Source organism: Cuculus canorus, chromosome 2, assembly GCF_017976375.1.
Source record: "Cuculus canorus isolate bCucCan1 chromosome 2, bCucCan1.pri, whole genome shotgun sequence".
Taxonomy (NCBI): Eukaryota; Metazoa; Chordata; class Aves; order Cuculiformes; family Cuculidae; genus Cuculus; species Cuculus canorus.
The window spans coordinates 101406557-101425891 of NC_071402.1; positions in this window are offsets into that span (position 1 = coordinate 101406557).

A 19335-nucleotide genomic window follows, 5' to 3' on the forward strand; every position below is an offset into this window, starting at 1 on the left:
ACATGTCTGGATGTGTGTGTGTGCTTGTGTGTGTTTATAAATACATATAACAACTGTTCCACACTGGACCAAAGTTATGTTTAGCTTAGGATCCTGTTCCTGTTAGTAGCACATGCCTAGAGACATCATTTTGGAAACAGAGAACTTTCACAGCTAGGTAGTGATCATAGAAACAAATCACAACCTTGTATTCTGATAATTGGCTGTTTGCTACATTGCCTTTTTTATATGACTTCATCATGTGGGATGCTGAAATATGTTCATGTTTGACAGGCAAGATGTGCTTGGGAGAGATACTGTGTGCAAAAGGTGGTGAAACTGAAATGAAGTATTTTGATCTGCTTTCAGTGCAAACTCAGCTATACATTGAAGAACAAAAAAATCCTTTAACATTACTACTTTTTAAAGTTGCCACAGATGACCTAAGGTCTAAAGATGAACATGCTAAGTCTGATCTGCTAAATACAGGGAGAGATTATGTATACTGAGAACATTTAGTTTTACTGGACTTGCACATCTATGTTAAAAGATTATATTGAATTTTGGTATAAAATAGCACAATGATTGCCCTGAGAAATGTATGGGCACTAGGCAAAATAGGTGTGAGATCAGATACTTCAGATCACTGATTATAGCTGCGGCATATGGGTAAACTATAATGAAATTATTCCCTGGAAGCTGTTTTAAGAATAAAACTAAATAACTCTTCATGTATCCCTCAACTGAATCATGCTTCCCTACAAGGAATGAAAAAAACCGTCCCTGAATAATTTGGTTTATATTAAATTTACATATGCAATTGTTTTTTAAGTGGTAACAAAAACTTGCCTCCTAGGTGTACATTTTGTTTTTTTTCGCTGAAACCCAAGTAATTGATACACTGATCCTGGCAGAACAGGACAAGACAAAAGAGACTGATGTGAAAGCGCATATAAGGACAGAAAAACACAGCAGATCACTTCGGCAGCAAAGCTAATACCCGATTATGTGTTTAAAAACTGCAATTTGCCAGTCTGAACTTAGCCTTTCATCACTTCTGATGATCTGTTTCTGTTTTCATATTAAGTTACACAAGCCCAACAGTTATGGTATTTCGGTGGTTTCCTTCTTGCTTCAACTGTCCACTGATATTATTCAGTTAGGAGAATATAGCCAATTGTTCCTGTTATATTTCCTCCTATATAACTTGACGGACAGTAGAACATACTACATATGGTCTTGCTTATTTTGTTTCTGGAAGAAGTAGGAATATGATGAGGAATCTTACCGCTTTCTGGTAAAGCTTTTCAGACTATAATCTCTCTTTCCAGTATAAATGATTAAAATATTATTATATAAATTATAAAGCTTCCCCATTCCAAATACTTTGATTGTGAAGAATTTCTGGTATTTTGAAAATATTTACTTGAACTTATGAAGAATTTCTGGCATCTTGGGGATAATTATTTGAATTTTTCACATATTTAACAAATTATAGGTTCAGGTTGTCTGAAGACTTCCTTCATTTAAGGCTGATATTTTTTGACCAAAGCTATTTTCCAATTTAAGAATTCTAATTTGTCCATTGAAATGTTTTTCAAGAAAGGGTTATATTTGATGAAGGATATATCTTTGCTTCTTTTGATACAGAAGAGACAATAATAGAACTGAGAACAGCAAATAAACAGGCTGTGACAGAACATCTTATAAAACCCAGATCACTTCCAATCAGACCAAATTTTGAATTTTAGATTAAGTCCCTAAGAATCATATTAAGAATACATATAAGGCATACATGCAGTACAGAATTTTCTGACATAGAAATGTCAATAACTGTGATTTCTGATTTATATAGTCCTGAGATAATATCCCTGGAATAAACACAATAATACTCTTCTTAAAGCATGATTTTTCTTAAAAGCAGTGTTCCATCAGAGATAACAGAAAATCACTTCAGTAGTTTAGCACCTCTCACAAATACAAATTTTACCGTCTGTAGGTAAACACTGACAGGTGAACTCAGATCAGATTTTGTAACCAGTGCCTTTCTTAAAGGCAATCTCAAACATTTTAACCCATAAATGAACTCTTCTAGAGATTTACCATGTGAAACCATGCTTCCAAATGAAGGGTGAATGTGTGGCAGAGCTTATGCAAGCTTACATAATAAGCAGGTTTTCACAATTTTGGCAATGTTTTTTACTTCTGTGTCTGTTTTCCCTTAGGTTTGACCAGGTGATGATTTGCTTTTGATCTTACAGGAGTGTATTTTCCTCTTTTTTTTTAAATTTTTTTCTTTTTAATTTTTTTTTTCCCTGGCTGGGAGCAGTGAGGAAGAAAAAGACTGGTTTCTTTTTTGGTTTTCTAAGAGGGGTCATTTAGGAATAGCAAGTTTGATGATCACTTTCCCAAAATGTAAAGTGGAACCTTGTAAAGCGAAACTTTGTAAAGCGAACAGCAGTAGATTCTGCAAGCCTATTCATAAGCATCAGAGTTGCATTGTTTTTCCTCTGTCAATTTTTTGAATTTTCTAAAGAAATTAATGTACATCATGACTCATAGCTGCGGGCACCTTCTCTCAGCTTTCCTTATACCGGTAGTTTTGGTGGAGTGCAGGACCTGAGAAGTATAACTGCCATACTTGATGACCTCTACTTACATGACATTTGGTAGATCAAATGAGTGGACACACTGGAAAAAATGAAAAAAATATTTAACATTTCTATATGTACTCCAGTGTTTACACACTGGCATAGTTTTACCAATACAAACACAGTAAAACACTTGTGTCCTGGCATCTCTGGCAAGTTAACAGACTTTCTTATTTGATGCAGTATGTTTCTAGCTAGCTGTCATGTTAGCTTGCTGATGAGCCCTGCCTTTAGACTTTTCTTTTAATGTCTTTTGCAGTTTCAGTCCCATGACTAAACTAAGTAAGATTGTAAAGATAACTTCCCTTATGCCTAGCCTGGACTGAAAACTCACCTTGTATACTTTATACATGAGTTGATGAAAGAAAGAAGAAATATGCTTACTCATTAGTGTTAAGCCTAGATCAAGGTGTGTACTCAATTGACTGAACTAGTTGAAAATGTCCTAACATGGTTTAGCAATGCCCAGACTCGCGTGTCTGGTAGACATGAACTGACAAGTACACAGGAATTTTGTGCATAGTATTGCTATCTGTCAGACTTGGAGAATCTGTTCTTAGGTCAGTGCCATATTTTCCTGCTCCTTCGAGGCACCTTTAATGTATGAACTATAGGACTCTTCCAAAAAATAACTGCAGCAGCTGGCATGTTCTTCACATTACATGACTATTCAAGTGATACAAGCAGGGCAATGTTTCCTTGCCTTTCAGGCTTTTTAGATTCTGCAACAAACCTTCTTTCCTTGTGTTCTCACTACACTACATATATATATGTATATAAAAAACACAGTTTGATGAATAGATTTCTTAAAGAATATCCTTCACTGACTTTTAAATTATTTTAATAATATTCTGTTTTGAAATTTTCTTCTTTCTTTTGTTGTGGTGTTAAGTGAAAACATTTCACCCTTTTCCCCCGCTTGGTTTTTGTGCATATTTGGCAGTAGCTCGTTTATACTGTTTCACCTATAATAGGCACTTGGATTTCCACTTGCTTTTAATGTATTTTTTTTTATTCTGATTCACATGATAACAAGGAATTTTAGTTCTTGAACTCTATATAGACTGATCAGGGTAACATGTATTTTAGGTAATACAAAACCCACACAAATGCTGATTTTTTTTTTTTTCATAACGTCAGTTATAATAACTTAACAAGATGTTTTTTCCATCTCTGCTCAGAACATTTCTACATGATCTAAATTAATTTCTCTGAGGTCATCATCTTCTCTTTGCTTTTTCTAGACTGTGTAACAACAGATATGGTGGAGCAGTTGAAGTCAGGTCAGTTGAAACTGTTACTGCTACTGTTTTGTTCTAAAGATCAATGCAATTCAGATTTTAACTGTTTCTGTTGTAGATAATGTTTGATAGTAGGAGCAGTTGCAATAGGATGTTTATATGACATCATCTTGCCCTGACACATTTCAGAAGTTGTTGTAGTTTAACTGTGGAGACATTCAACTATGTGAACCTGAAAAGGTCAGTTCTTAGAGCAGAAAAGGTCTGCTTTTAGTTTGTAAGACTGTGGAGTTTGTTCCATTAGATGTCACGACTGTCATGCAGACAGTGGTATTGAGCCAGCTAACTGATCTATGGTTCCACCCTAACAAGCATCCACAATATTACTGAATACATAAGTTTCCTGTAAACCTCCACCAAAAAAATGGATGGATTAAAACAAACAATACCATTGTCTGTGGTGCAAACTGAAACAGAAAAGACATATAGTGATAGAAAATCTCTAATGGAAGAGGTTTTAACAAGGAACGAAGTCAAGGAACGTGTACTTATCCTTTTCTGAGATATTTGTTTTCTTGCCTCAAAATTTCTGTCGAAGATTTATTTCCAAGTGTGGTGGTTGACCTTGGCCAGATGCCAGACATTTGCCTAGCCACTCTCTGACTCCCCACCCTCTCCAAGAGAGGGAGAGAACATAAGAAAACACTTGTTGGTCAATGTAAAACCAGGGATATTGCTTACTAATTATCATAATGGGGAAAAATGATTCAGTTCGGAGAATACAAATTTTAATTTGTTTCCAATTAACTTAGATTTAGATGGTCAGAAATAAAGACAAAAATTAGAACATCTTCAACTCATTCCCCACCTTGTCCTCAGCCTCAACTTCCCTCTTTCATTCCTGAGTCCTGTAACTTTCCTTCACATCCTCCTCAGGAGCGTAGGGGTACAGGGAATGGCGGGCTGTGGTCAGTCCATACGAGATACTCTCCACCAGCACTGCCCTCTCAAGATGTTCCCCTGCCCCTGTGCTGGTGCTGGGCTGGGCTGTGCCTGCTGGAGCCAGGCTGAGCTGAACTCTGCCTGCTGGAGCTGGGCTGGGCTTAGCTGGGCTGGTCTTGCTGGAGCCACCTGTGTCCGGCCTGGGACAGCCCAGGCCTTGTCTTGCAGAAACCACAGAGGCAGCAAAACCAACTTGCCGCTGGTGCAATCAAAACCAGTAATTAAACTTATATAATTAATAATGATAAAGAAATTTTAAAATACAAATGTTCCCTTTTCTTCTCCATTTGTACTCTTAAACAGTCTACATGTTGACAAATCTCCCATTGTGAACTGAAATTTAAACATAGCCATGTACTGGTGAGCAAGGAAGAGTAAAAGATAAGAAGTAAGAAAAAAAAAAGCTAAGTTAAAAAGTGTGTTTATTTTCCAGTAGTACTGGTGAAGCATTTACAGTTATTCCTCTGAAAATGCTCATCTGACATATTTTTCACAGCAGATGTTACTGAAGTGTTCTGACAGTATTTTATGTAGTATGAATTTGAAATCTGTATTATAGTAATGTTACTTTACTTTTACATTCCAGAAGTAGTGGTTTCTGTCTTAAGAGATCTTTTGACTTTGGACTAAAAAAATTTTGGAAGAGAAATTCTGAGTTTTACTTGCCTCTTGCTTTTGCTGTCATTCTCTGGGTAAATCAGAACAGCAGCTGCAGGTTCACAAAGGTCTTGGATGTCTTGACTTCATTGCAGTCAAATGATGCAGCCTAGCGGTCAATCTTTCTGACCTCCTGCAACGTTATTAATAGAAGAAAATGGGATCAATAAATGTAATAGATATACCAACATGTAACCCCATGCCATTAATCCTCGTAATCTGTGTAAAATGAGGATTTTTTTTTCTGTGTTAGTTTCTGTGTGCTGTGTGCAAAACGAACAGGTTAGAGAATTCCTCAGAGCCACAGCACTGATCTCACAAATCTGCTGTGCTCACAACACCATAAATTCTGTGCTGATTTGCTCCTCTGTATTTTATTCAGGTATTATAACTGATAGGTCACCTACATTGCAGAATTCCTTTAAAAGACATTTGTTTTCTCACTGTGCTTGGTTAGATACCTTATATTAGGCACCTAATAAATCACTGGATAAATTATAAGTAGAAATGTAATTGATTTCTACTGATTTAGACACATAATTATTTGACATGAATACTGACTAATAGCACCACTTTAGTAATCATTTTTCTTAGCACCTCTGTAAAGAAAAAAATATAATTGTAAATTGATATAATTGTAGAATATTACAACATTAAAAGTCTTCTGAAAAAAATATTTTGCAAAGTTGATCTACAAGGCTGTAGAGAAAATCTTACTGATATACCTATGTTTCAACAGAGATGGACATGAAGTTAACTCTAACAGTAACCAATTTTTAGAGAAAGTAATATTCTCAGCTTAAGTTTTGCATTTGGGAGCAGCACTTATAGTAGATTCTGGCAAAGATTCAGAAAAAGTACTTTTGTCTAGGATTCTGTGCATAAATACAGACAGACAGGAACCATTTCTCTTTGTGGAGAACAGATGCAGAACTGTCTTTGCAGTATTACTGCAATGCCTGTGGAAACCAGATGTATAATGTTAGAGATTATGATGTAAAGCATCCCTGCGTACCAGTGCAAAACTATAAATAAAATCATGAAACTGGCAGGAAAGAAAAACTATAATAAAGGATCTTCCAAGGTAGGATGGGTTTGTGTTATAAGAATCTGGTTTTACGCAGGACGTCATATTGGCCTAAGAGGAAATTTTGTTAACAGCAGCAAAACTAGAAAATTAATTATATTTTTTTCAGCTAGCCATGACATAGCTGAAGTCTCAAGATCACTGTACACTTCAAAGGGACCAAGAAATGGTATTATATAAAAGAGTAATTTTTTTTTTAGAAGTGGGAGTACACATCAGCTTTCAGTTTCTTCCTTTTGGGAAGACGGTATTTTTGTTCTTGTTTATGGTTATTGATTTCTCCCAGTACTTTAGACTAGTTAATAAGCTTACTCATTTTGACCCTTTGCCTGTTCCACTGTATACCTGTGCAACTGAGCTATAATAAACCTTGCAACCCTAATTCAGGTCTAGAAAATTTGAGTGCTAGCCTCTCCTTGTAGGATAAATCTCTGCAAATAGTACATTCTAAAAGAAGAATTAACAGCAAAAGGCGTGGTACAAAGAAGAGAAGGAAATGTGGACCAAGGGTCTGGGAGGACTGCCAACTGCTGCTACACAGCAAAGGTCCATTGCAGCATTGTGGTCAGCATATATTAAAGGCGTAGTCGCAATGTCACGAAATGAATCCTGTAACTCAACCTGCAGTTAATCCTTGTAATTCATTTGCATTCATTGACTACATTTATACTTGCAAACTAAAGATGTATGGACTGTTTTATGACACTAATGCCCATGCCCACATTATAAGAATGCTCGGCTTCCAAAACAGTATGGCTGTATGCAAACTGTCCATTGAGAATATTTCCTATCTGCCAAATGATGGCTCAGAGTTGCTAGGGAGAATGCTAGTGGCACAAAATCATGCCAGGGGTTATTCTCACGATAAGTAAGAAGATATTAATTGATGATTAGCAGCCTGTCTGGATGATTTTATTTGTAGAGATTTAGTAAGCTTAAATGATGTTTGGATCAGTAGATTTTAGAAACTTATGTAATAAGAAACATGGACTTTACATTAGACAAAGCCAACAGCCTTTGTCTGAAAGGGACTAGGTTCCTAGATATCACTTTTAAGTAGAACTCCTGACCTGCTCAGCTCAGCTGCAATTTAAAAGATGGAATGACCAGTTGAGTCATCTAGGTACCCAAATTCTAGCTTTGGGTGAATTGAAAACTACCAAATTTGTCAGTGATGGTACTCAATTGCTCCACATAAAAACACACCAAAATTATTGTTTTGGCATTCCTGTACTGTTCTTACTGTTAGAAAGCCTGAATTCCGAGGGGAATACACCGTCAACTAGGTCATGTATTCATTTTCATTCCCTTGTAGATTAAGAAATATATGTTTATTTTACACAAAATTGAATTACTTCGGTAACAAGATAGTTTATAACAGCCCACCGGCTCTCACATATTTGTGACTGATGAAGATACAAGAAGACAGGAGAAAGATTTTAAAACATATGCATCACATTTCATTTGGATATACTAAGCAGTGGCACATTAGGTCTCTCTCTTCAGGATATTTGTTTTCTTGAGCTAACATAGATATAATTTTAACACATACCGTAAACAGATGTTTAAGACTGTGTATTCTGTATAAAAATAGAGTGATTGACAGATGTTGCGGCTTAATTCAGGTGACTTTGCACTCTGTGTGCTGGACTTTCTGAATCCCATGCTCTGACTCCCAGGCACTTTCACACATTTTGTAGAGAACCTAGGCACCTGACTTTGGGGTTTATTTTCCAGTATAATGGATCAGTTACTAGTTAGGTATCACAACACCAAATATAATTACAATTCTATTGATTTAATTCTAGATCACTGAAACTAATTTCAACTATTAAAAGTGCAACAGTGTAAATCATCAATATTTGCATATCACCTTTCTAGTCTTTACATGTTATTGAAATCACTGTGACCTTTATTAACAGACTTATTCATGATTTAGTAGTTTCTAATCCCAAGGAGCTTTCATGCCAAACTACTTTAAAAATTAACATGAGTCTACTTGAACTAAACCTGTAGAAATATTTAAAAAGTCCCCTTAATAGTAACTTTGTAAGGTTTCGACACAGGCATTTTATTGATACTTGCATTTTATGTCTGTGAGACCCATTTTTATAAAATGGATTGCAAACTTCTAATATGTACTAGAATATCAGTGACTTTATTAATACAAAATGTAAGTAAAGCAGATGGTAGAATTATTATAAGAGGAACATAGCCTTAGTACTCAGATAATGACCACCCAAGATTTGGATGCTTACTAAAAAGTAAAATGGAAATAAAAGATCATACATACTGGTGATATAATTTTATTTATTGCATCCATTTTTCTGTGGACTGACAATTTTCAGTCTCATATGTTGTCCTTCTAATCACTGCACACACAGGGGCATGTACATATATTGCACATGAAGCAAACAAGATAAAAATGGTGAACTTATATATGTTCATGCTGAGAAAACCATATTGATATATGAATTTGACTCAAGGCTTAATTTAAAATGATTTGGCTACCACTAGGATAAATGTATGGCAGAGTATTCTGAGCTCTGCTGGAAGTGCATATACATATATTCTATCTGCATGGAGTTTACTGGACTTAGGGACAAGAATTATTTTTTCCTTAGACAGCTTTGGAAGAGTAAGTTAGCATGAGAGCAGCTCAGAAGTGTGTATTCATTGATCAAAACATATATTTAACTGATCGCTTCTCTTTTTTTCCAATAGTTATGTTAATGACCTATTTAATATTTGCCTACTGTAGTGTAATAGATCAAAGACCATACTAGATACTACTTTTGTCTTGTCTCTAGGCTCCTTGATGGCTCTGGAGGTCACTGCTACTTAGGACAGGTTTTTCTCAGACACCACCTGCTAGATCAAGTGGTAAATCCGTACAGGGATTAAAGATCCACAAGTGGTTTCTCAACGTTTTTGAAGCTCCTCTCATAAACTGGGTACCACAGAGAACAGAAAATTTCTCTCATTTGTTCCAAAGATCATAAATAGTTTGCTCATTCGGGCATTGCAGATGCTCTTTTGGAGAAGAATACATGTGAATGAACCTCCATCTTTGATATCCTCTGATCCTTTCCTAATCTCTTCTGCATTCTTGAGTGTGGATAACTGATAGCTGATATTAAATTATTCTAAATATGTTCACATACAATTGTAGAATTTTAAAATATAGGTTCATGCCAGATTTTAAGCGTCTTTGAAAACCTCAATAAGGAATATTAGTAAAAGCAATGAAAAACATTGGGTTTTTTTCCTACTGTTTTAATATTTTAATCTAATCCACTATCCCAGTATTACCAACCTAATATAGCCTGATAACTGTTATTTCATCTTATCGCCTAAAGTAACATGAATCTAACTGCACAAGTGTGTCTTCATTGTGTAAGACCTGGGACAATGAAGAAGTGCAACAAAATAAAAACATTATAAACTTCATCATAAGGCTTCAGCACCAAGATTAAATGTTTGAGTCAGGCAGGGAATTTAGTTGCTAAAACAAGTAATTGCAAAAGAAGTGACTGAGAAACACCTAGCATCTAAGCAAAAATACTTTTTTTTTTGAGAGAGAGTTGGAATACAGTAAGAAGTTTTGTTCACTTTTCTTCCATGTTTCTTGTCTCATAAAAATGAACTATGTGCCAATATTTGCTCTAACAGTAAGTATTGTTCTGAAGATCAGTACCACAAAGCATGATCAGTCTGATTTTCATCATGGACGCAAAACTATTTAAGAGTGTTCTCTTACATGTGGCATAAATTAACATTGTAGGGTGCAGAAGCTTCCACTAGCTTTAAACAGGCATATCAATCTACTGGATAAGACTAACCTAGGTGTGCTGTGCTTGTTAATGGGTTTTACTGAAAAACACAATAATGTAGCACAACATCATATTGAGTCAGCTAAGCTGCTTAAGTTGGCTCAGACAGCCTTATATTTACAAGATAAGTCTGTCTAGCTGTTTCTCCTGCTTGGAGTATTATGGTTACTGAGCTTCAGTTTAACCTGTTTTCACCTGTGAGAACTCACAACAATCATTCTTTTTCTAAAAAACATGATTCTTTCCTATTCTAATTTCTTTCTTATAACTTGAACCTTTGTCTACATGCAGTAATACTCAGTATATATGTATTTGGGTCTGTTGATCTAGATATGACCAATGGACTACATTTGTCATACAGGTTTCGGTAATGTGGTTGCAGTTGTCCCTGACTGTAATGTGTTCTGTGACTCGCAGCTCTGAAGATGCTGGCTTACAGTGGTTAATCTTGATCTCATTGTAGGAGTGTGTAGTCAGTGTGAGCCAAACTTCGAAAGGTAGGAGCAATTATTTTTGCAAATAAAGCTTATGCCCTGAGGCTTCTAGAAGATCGCTACTATGATCTTCTGTGGAGTACTGTAAGGTTGAGTACTTTGTCTCACGTACTTATTCTAAATAAAAAAAGGTAATGGCATTGACTCAATGCAATTTCAGACCTTACTCAGTTTTTCTAGCTGTTCTTTTGCTTCAGCCGGTTTGTTTTGAATATGTGGAAATTTACTTGAATTTTTTTTAATATCTAATGGTATAGAGTATGCACTATTTAAACAGACATGTAATTTTGTGTATGTATATTTGGTTGACTTTAGGACTGACAGAAAAAATTAATTCCAGATTGTTTTCCATTAGGAAAATATGTTTTCCCTATCCAGAAGTGTCTTTCCTTTAGGTACTCTTTAAGGAAAATCTGCCTTTCTTAGGTCTTTTGTTAGGTCTGTTTGATGAGTTTCCAGTATGGGTTTTTGATGCCTTCCCCTCTTCCCTTTGCTCTCTCCCACCCTAATTGCTTGCTTCCACCTCCCTCTTCCACTTCCTCACTCCCTTTACTGTCTGAAAGTAATGTAGATAAATTTCTTACACCTAAGTTTAAAATATCCAAACTCAAATGAGATGCAGTTGGAATTATCTGCTGATCAGATCAATTAATGTCATGAGTTTATTATCAAATATTAAGGGGAAAGAGGAACAGATACATAGTGTGAAATAGTTTGTTCTGGGGGTCAAGTATGGAATAATTATACAATTTTGACCAGCTTCAGACCAATTGTAGTTTTGCCCCAGGAACTGAACTTCCCTTAGTGGTTGGAACAAGTGATTGGGCTCTTGGATTATTCCTGCTGGCTTAGTTTCACCCAAAGGCATTTGGATTTACATGCTGTGAGACTAGTCCATGATGGAAACAAAGTGCAGCAAGAGGGGACTGATGAGATTAGCTTCAGAAAAGCACTCCTGATCCAAACTAAAACTTTATTCTAAGTACGCATTTGCAATTGCAAAAAAATAAATTCAGAGATTCAGAATTCAGTAACATAAATTAGGGTAAGAGAGCTGTATATGCTGATTATAGAATATACTACTTATCAATAATTTACTGTCTTTGCCAAAGATATGAAACTGCATGAAGCTCTTTGCCAGGATTTTGGTTGCAACAGAGCTCCATTTGAAGTTAACTGGAATAGAATCAAGGTATGGCAGATTAATGCCCCAGTTCTGTAACAGGCCTCAGCATGCTTAAATAGATATTTAATAGATATTGAAGCCTCTGTACAGTGCCCTTTGCAAGACTGGAGCATATGGGGAGACATTAAATTACATTGCTTATCAGTTAGAGGTTTTCTTTTCCAGTAAGAACACCAATACAGGTATGACTCATATTTTGACTGAAGTAGCAACATGATTATCAACAGTATTTACTGTAAGAATAGAAATGCACAAATCATCAAGAAAAATAGTTCATCTAGTAGTGATACAGTATTCCCCTACAGAGCAATGGATGAAAAATATGTTGAAATAGGTTTTAAAAAAGAAGCATCCTGCTTTGCTCTTCAAGTCACAATATAACCATTACTGCTATTAAGGTTAATGCAGTTCATGGTCTGGTCCTTCTTCTGTTTGGAGGCATAAGCATCCTACTTCAAGATTAAAGGCATACGAAGATGGGGAAAGCAAAAATGGTGATGATTTAGCATACAGTAACTGAAAGGCTCTGATGCAGATGAAATGTGACTGCCTGAAGGCTGAGACTTATCAAGCCTCTCATATTTTGCTTTTCCTAATGAAGATCAGGAAGGGCTTTGATAATTTTCTGTATATGGAGATAACTTAGGTTGGAAGAGACTGCTGGAGGTCATCTAGTTCAACCTCCTACCCAAAGAAAGCCCCTCTGTAAAGCTGTTTCAGTTTGCTCAGTCTTATCCGGCTGAGTATTAAAAATACGGAAGGATGGAGGTTCCACAAAATCTCTGAGCTTAATTACTGTCACAATTTTTCCTCATACCAGGTCAGAGTTCCTTGCTGCAACTTATATCTGCATTCAGATGAGACTTGATGCTGAATAAAGGGGATTAATCTGTTCTAATGGTTACACTCTTGTTGATGCGCTTAACTTTCATTGCACATTGCTTATTTATGTTCATCAGAATAATAGAATCATAGAATTATAGAACCAATAGGTTGGAAGGATGACCCACTGGGTCATCGAGTCCAACCATTCCTAACACTCCCTAAACCATGCCCTTCAGCACCTCATCCACCCGTCCCTTAAATACCTCCAGGGAAGGTGACTCAACCACCTCCCTGGGCAGCCTGTTCCAGTGCCCAATGACCCTTTCTGTGAAAATTTTATTCCTGATGTCCAGCCTGAACCTCCCCTGGTGGAGCTTCAGGCCATTCCCTCTTGTCCTGTCCCCTGTCACTTGGGAGAAGAGGCCAGCTCCCTCCTCTCCACAACCTCCTTTCAGGTAGTTGTAGAGAGCAATAAGGTCTCCCCTCAGCCTCCTCTTCTCCAGGCTAAACAACCCCAGCTCTCTCAGCCACTCCTCATAAGACTTGTTCTACAGCCCCCTCGCCAGCTTCGTTGCTCTTCTCTGGACGTGCTCCAGAACCTCAACATCCTGTGGTGAGGGGCCCAGAACTGAACACCAGAACGCAAGGTGTGGTCTCACCAGTGCCAAGTACAGAGGAAGAATAACCTCCCTGGATGGTCACGCCATTTCTGATACAAGCCAAGATGCCATTGGCCTTCTTGGCCACCTGGGCACATTGCTGGCTCATGTTCAGTCGGCTGTCAACCAAGCCCCCAGGTCCTTCTCCTCTAGGCAGCTTTCTAGCCAGACTTCTCTGTAGGACTGCATAGGGTTGTTGTGTCCCAAGTGCAGGACCCGGCATTTGGCCTTGTTGAACCTCATGCCGTTGGTCACAGCCCAGCAGTCCAGCCTGTTCAGGTCCCTTTGCAGAGCCTCCCTACCCTCCAGGAGATCCACGCTTCCACTCAGCTTAGTGTCATCTGCAAACTTGCTGAGGGTGCACTTAATGCCTTTATCCAGGTCATTGATAAAGACATTGAACAGGGCTGGACCCAGTACTGAGCCCTGAGGAACCCCACTTGTGACTGTCCCCCAGCTGGAGTTAACTTCATTTACCATCACTCTTTGGGCCCGGCCATCCAACCAGTTTTCAACCCAGGAGAGTGTGCGCCTGTCCAGCCCAGAGGCAGACAGTTTCTGAAGCAGAATGCTGTGAGAAACTTTGTCAAAGGCTTTACTGAAGTCCAAGAAGACTACATCCACAGCCTTTCCCTCATCCAGTAGTCGAGTAATTTTGTCATAGAATGCGATCAGGTTAGTTTGGCAAGACCTGGCTTTCGTGAATCTGTGTTGACTGTGCCTGATCACCCAGTTCTCTTGCAGGTGCTTCGTGATAGCAGTCAAGATCACCTGTTCCATGACTTTCCCCGGCACTGAGGTCAGACTGACAGGCCTGTAGTTCCCTGGATTCTCCCTGCAACCCTTCTTGTAGATGGGCACGATATCAGCCAGCCTCCAGTCTAGTGGAACTTCCCCAGTCAGCCAGGACTGCTGGAAGATGATGGAAAGGGGTTTGGAAAGGACATCCATCAGCTCCTTTAATACTCTTGTGTGGATCCCATCTGGCCCTGTAGACTTGTGGGTGTCTAGCTGGGCAAGAAAGTCTCTAACCACGTCCTGTCGGATCATGCGAGCCTCATTCTACTTCTCTAACTCCTGGGTTTGTACACAGGGGGAACAACTTTCCTTGCTATTAAAGACGGAGGCAAAGAAGGCATTAAGTACCTCAGCCTTGTCCTCATCCCTTGTCACTGTTGTTCCTTCTGCATCCAATAGGGACTGAATATTCTCCCTAGTCCTCCTTTTCTTGTTAATGTATTTGTAGAAAGACTTTTTATTATCTTTCACAGACTTAGACAATTTGATTTCTAGTTGGGTCTTAGCCCTCCTGATTTTTTCCCTGCACGATCTCACTTCCTCCCTGTAGTCCACCCAAGACACCTGTCTGTTCTTTCAAAGCTCATAGACATTCGTCTTCTTTTTAATATCTCTCAAGATCTCCCTACTCAACCAAACTGTTTTTTTCCCCTGCCGGCTCCTTTTCTGGAACATAGGGATGGCTTGCTCCTGAGCTGCTAGGATTTTATATTTTAAGAGCGCCCAGCCCTCGTGGGATCCCTTGCCCTGAAGGACTGTCTCCCATGGGACTTTGCTAACCAGCCTTCTGAACAGTTCAAAGTCTGCCTCCTGAAGTTTAATGTGACTGTTTTCTAATCCCCTTCCTCATCTCACCTAGAGCTGAAAATCCTATCATCTCATGATCACTTTGTCCCAGGCATCCTCCAATCATCACATCCCCCACAAGGCCTTCTCTGTTCACAAACAGCAGGTCCAGGAGGGCACCCTCCCTTGTCGGCTCACTCACCAGTTTTGTGAGGAAGTTGTCTTCCACACACTCCAGGAACCTCTTAGACTGCTTCCATCAAGAAGTATCCATCAGGACTGTACCCTTCTTTTTTGCAAAGTTCCCTTCTAGCCAGTCAGTCCTCTGCTGATACTTTTATATGGGGTGTTTCTGTTATAGGTTCAATTCTTTGCATACTACTTTGTTGAATGTCATGAATTTCCTTTTGGATCAGTACTAAAACTTGTCCCCTGGACAGCAGCCTTGCACTCTAATATATCAAGAACCTCTTCAAATTTGGTATCGTCCACAAACTTTCTGAGATTCAGAAAATTCTATTGCATTCAGGTAGTTGATGAAGACATTGAGCATTATCACCCCAAATATCTGCTCCTGAGGTAAACTAAACTCTCATTAATATTTTTCTCAGATGTGGAAACTTTAGCTAATAAAGTTGCAAGTCTCTCTGAGACATTGCTTTTCTGATGGAAAACCAAAATACAGTTGTTGATAGGATTTTGTTTGAGGTTTGTTTGCAGTTTCCCACCTTTCCTGCGGTAGCAGAAAAAGCTGCATGAAGTGGGGAAAAAAAAATAGATCTAGATTTCCTGCAGAAATTATTAATAACTTCAGCTAAATATTTTCACGAGACCCAAAATCTTTTATTTCAAAATTGTGATATTTATGCTGCAAGTTTTCATGTAAGACTTAGTTCTTCGTCATATTACATCTTCTATACAGTGCCATGCAGTCAGAGACTCCTTTTTGGTTTCTTCCTTCCACAAAAGAAACCAGAAAGTTTTGTCTCTGTATCATCTTAGAAATACTAGTAAGAAAACAGTAAAAGTTTAATGTTAAAAAAAAAAAAGAGAAAATGATCCTCAGAACAATGCATGACAGGTGATATATGAAACAGCTCAAAGTATTAGTTAAACCTGTATGACATGCAATCTTGACTGTGGGCAGAGATAAAGATTTCATACAGTAGTTACTGCCTCAAGGATGTAATTAAGAACTAAAAAGGAAATGTGCCAAGAATCTGGTGGTAGGAAAATACTCTTTCTCCAGTTGCAAGTTCATCCATGGAAAAATATTCAACACTTAAATTTTACTATTTTGTCAATTACAATTGTGTATTTCTTTAATAATTAGTGAAATACTTGGCCCCATGGATTCTACTTTTTAAAAATTATTATTTAGTAGTGCCAGCAATTTTGCTACATATTGCGCAGAGTCCACAAAACAGGCTGATCTGTGGTTGACAAACTCACAAGCTGAATATGCGTGTATCCTTGGGAGACAAAAGCAAGGGTTGTACAAACATGTTTATACAGTTACTTCTTAGAAGTACAAATGCACATGAGCCGTTAGAAATATTTTCCAAAGTCCTCTGTTACTTAGGAGTGGAAGCCTCATTTTCAGAAGTGACCACAATATTTAAAAATCTCTGAATTATGAGATTTGGATTCCTGCTGGTGAAATACTCAAATACTCAAATATACTTCATACTTGCAGTGCTTACATTTACAGTGACATCTTTCTCAAACACAGGACTGGTTTCTCTGGAAATCGAGGACCTCTTTTCACTGTTTTCTCACTCCAGAATGCAAGCGGAATGCAATTTCTGAAAACTTTCTGAGTCAGGAAAGATGTTCCTAGATCATCTAGTGACACCTGTGAATTTGGCTAGACTGCTATCCAATGTTGATGAGTGCATACTGAAATCATTTTAAAAATCTTTTTCTTTGGAATAGCTCCATTTAAACTTCATCAATAATTCAACAATGAAAGTTTTACCAGAAGGGTCTGCTTGGTAGTTCACTTATGATACCTAAAGGATCTATGAGTTGAGACCAGACTGCAACAGTAATTTGAAATGCTTTATGTTGCACTTGGCTAATATGGAAGAAATGTTTGGAAAGATTTAGAGAAGGATTTCTTAAATGTGTATTTTTAAAGAAATATTAAATCATTGTTCCAGATCAAGTTCAGAAGAGAAAAATATGACTATAGTTATGCAAAGTGTATAAGAAGCAGACAAAAAATAATTCCACCTTGGACAATCATGAATTTTACTGCAAGTATATTTTGGGCTACTAGGGAAAGCTGTCATCTATACTAATGGGTGTGTCTTCCATTTATCCTAGCCTTAAAACCAGATGTTCCCAGATATGTTTCTAGTTTTCATTTTTCTGCCTTTCCATCCTTATATGCCTTTCCATCCATCCCAAAATGGTCTCATCATCCGTGGTCTTACCAACTCAAGGCAATTATTAAAGGGGAAAGGAAAAACATCCTATAGACATGCAAGTTACCGTGATTTGTGGGTATCTATTTTAGCTTTTGTATTAAGTTATCAACTGTCTTGAGCAGTTCCAGAGCAAGCCCACAAAAAACGTGTTTGTTGACCAAGAATAAGCTATTAAAATTTTATTTGCTTTATTATGAACTTTGCAATACGTTAGTATTATTTTTATACAGTTTCCCCTGTATTTACATAGACAGATGCAGGATCTGAAGTAGAGGTACACTGAAAGATTGTTTTGTTCTTTTCCATTACTGTTGGAAAGGAATTTCTGGAAATGATTTAAGAGTGATTTTTAAATAAAAAGATTGAAGTTAGCATTACCAAATAATTATATATATTTAGTTACTGTCAGATCAGATCAGAGTCAGATCTGTAAATGGTACAAACTAGCATTGAACAGTTGAATTGAGTGAAATGCTGTGTATTTACATCATCTGAGAATGTCTTTCTACTTTTTATTGCTTTTGTTACTTTTTAGAACCTACTTAACTGTAGTCCAAAACCCCCGTTTCTTAACATATATCCCCAAACATAGCTAATTTTGTCAACAGAACTGAAGGTTCATCAGTTTTCCTCTTGTCTCAGCATTTTGTACCAGGAGGTTCTTATTTATAGAGAAACAGACAGAGCTATGACAGTGCTTTACTTTTCTAATTAATGGATCATTTGTTTGAATTAGAGAATTAATTTTTAATTCTGATTCCAGAGATTCTGAAATACCAATGTGGATTTCAAGATTTTATCTTCTTTCTATTTTGAAAATAAAAATCTTGAGGAAGTATTTTTTTTTCCCATGTGGAAGCTTATTTACCTGCATAAACCAAAGGAGATTTACACTAAGAAATACTTGTATTTTGTTACTCATATTCATTATGTACCCTATTTTAATAAAGCCTAAGTTGCACCATATTTGACTGCTGTAAGTTTAATATCTTTCAGACTATTGATATAGGAAAACATTAGACATTCTCTCCAGCATTGTAAAAAGGAAAAAAGTGTTGAATTTGAGTCTGAACTTTGGTGACCACTGCAAGTACAGGTTGTGACAGGACTGGAGGAAATCTGAGCTAGCAAATATGCTAAATTGCCCAAATATATTTGATTAAAAAGCAAAATACTTGTGTGTGTTGTTTGCAAAACCTGAAACGTTTAACTTATAAAGGATTGTTTACCATCCAAAAGACAAACCACCCACAGCATATTACAAGTCATGCCTTAAAGAAACTTAAAAAAGCAATTTCAAATCTTGTTTTTTATATAATGCTATCAAGACGACAACTTGAAAAGCATTTTACTTCCTACAGCAACTTTAATGCCTTTTCACTTGGTTTCAGACTTGTTTGTAGTGTGGGAGGCAGCAGCCATTGTGCTGATGGATAGCAAGGTGCTGAGAGAGTTCAAACTGAAATTAATGCTGTTACATGTATCTGTAACCAGACTGCAGCCTTTACCTTCATTGGCTATGATGTTGTTAAGACTTCAAAGAAAAGCTGATGACTTAGTATTCGCATAGCTACAACGATTGTTTACATTAAATAAACTCTCTTTTGAAGTTAGGTGTAGAATAAATAGATAATTTAACAAATTTACCCTCAAGATATATCTGTACTTTTTTAAGCAATGGAATTATCAGAACAAATAAATATTT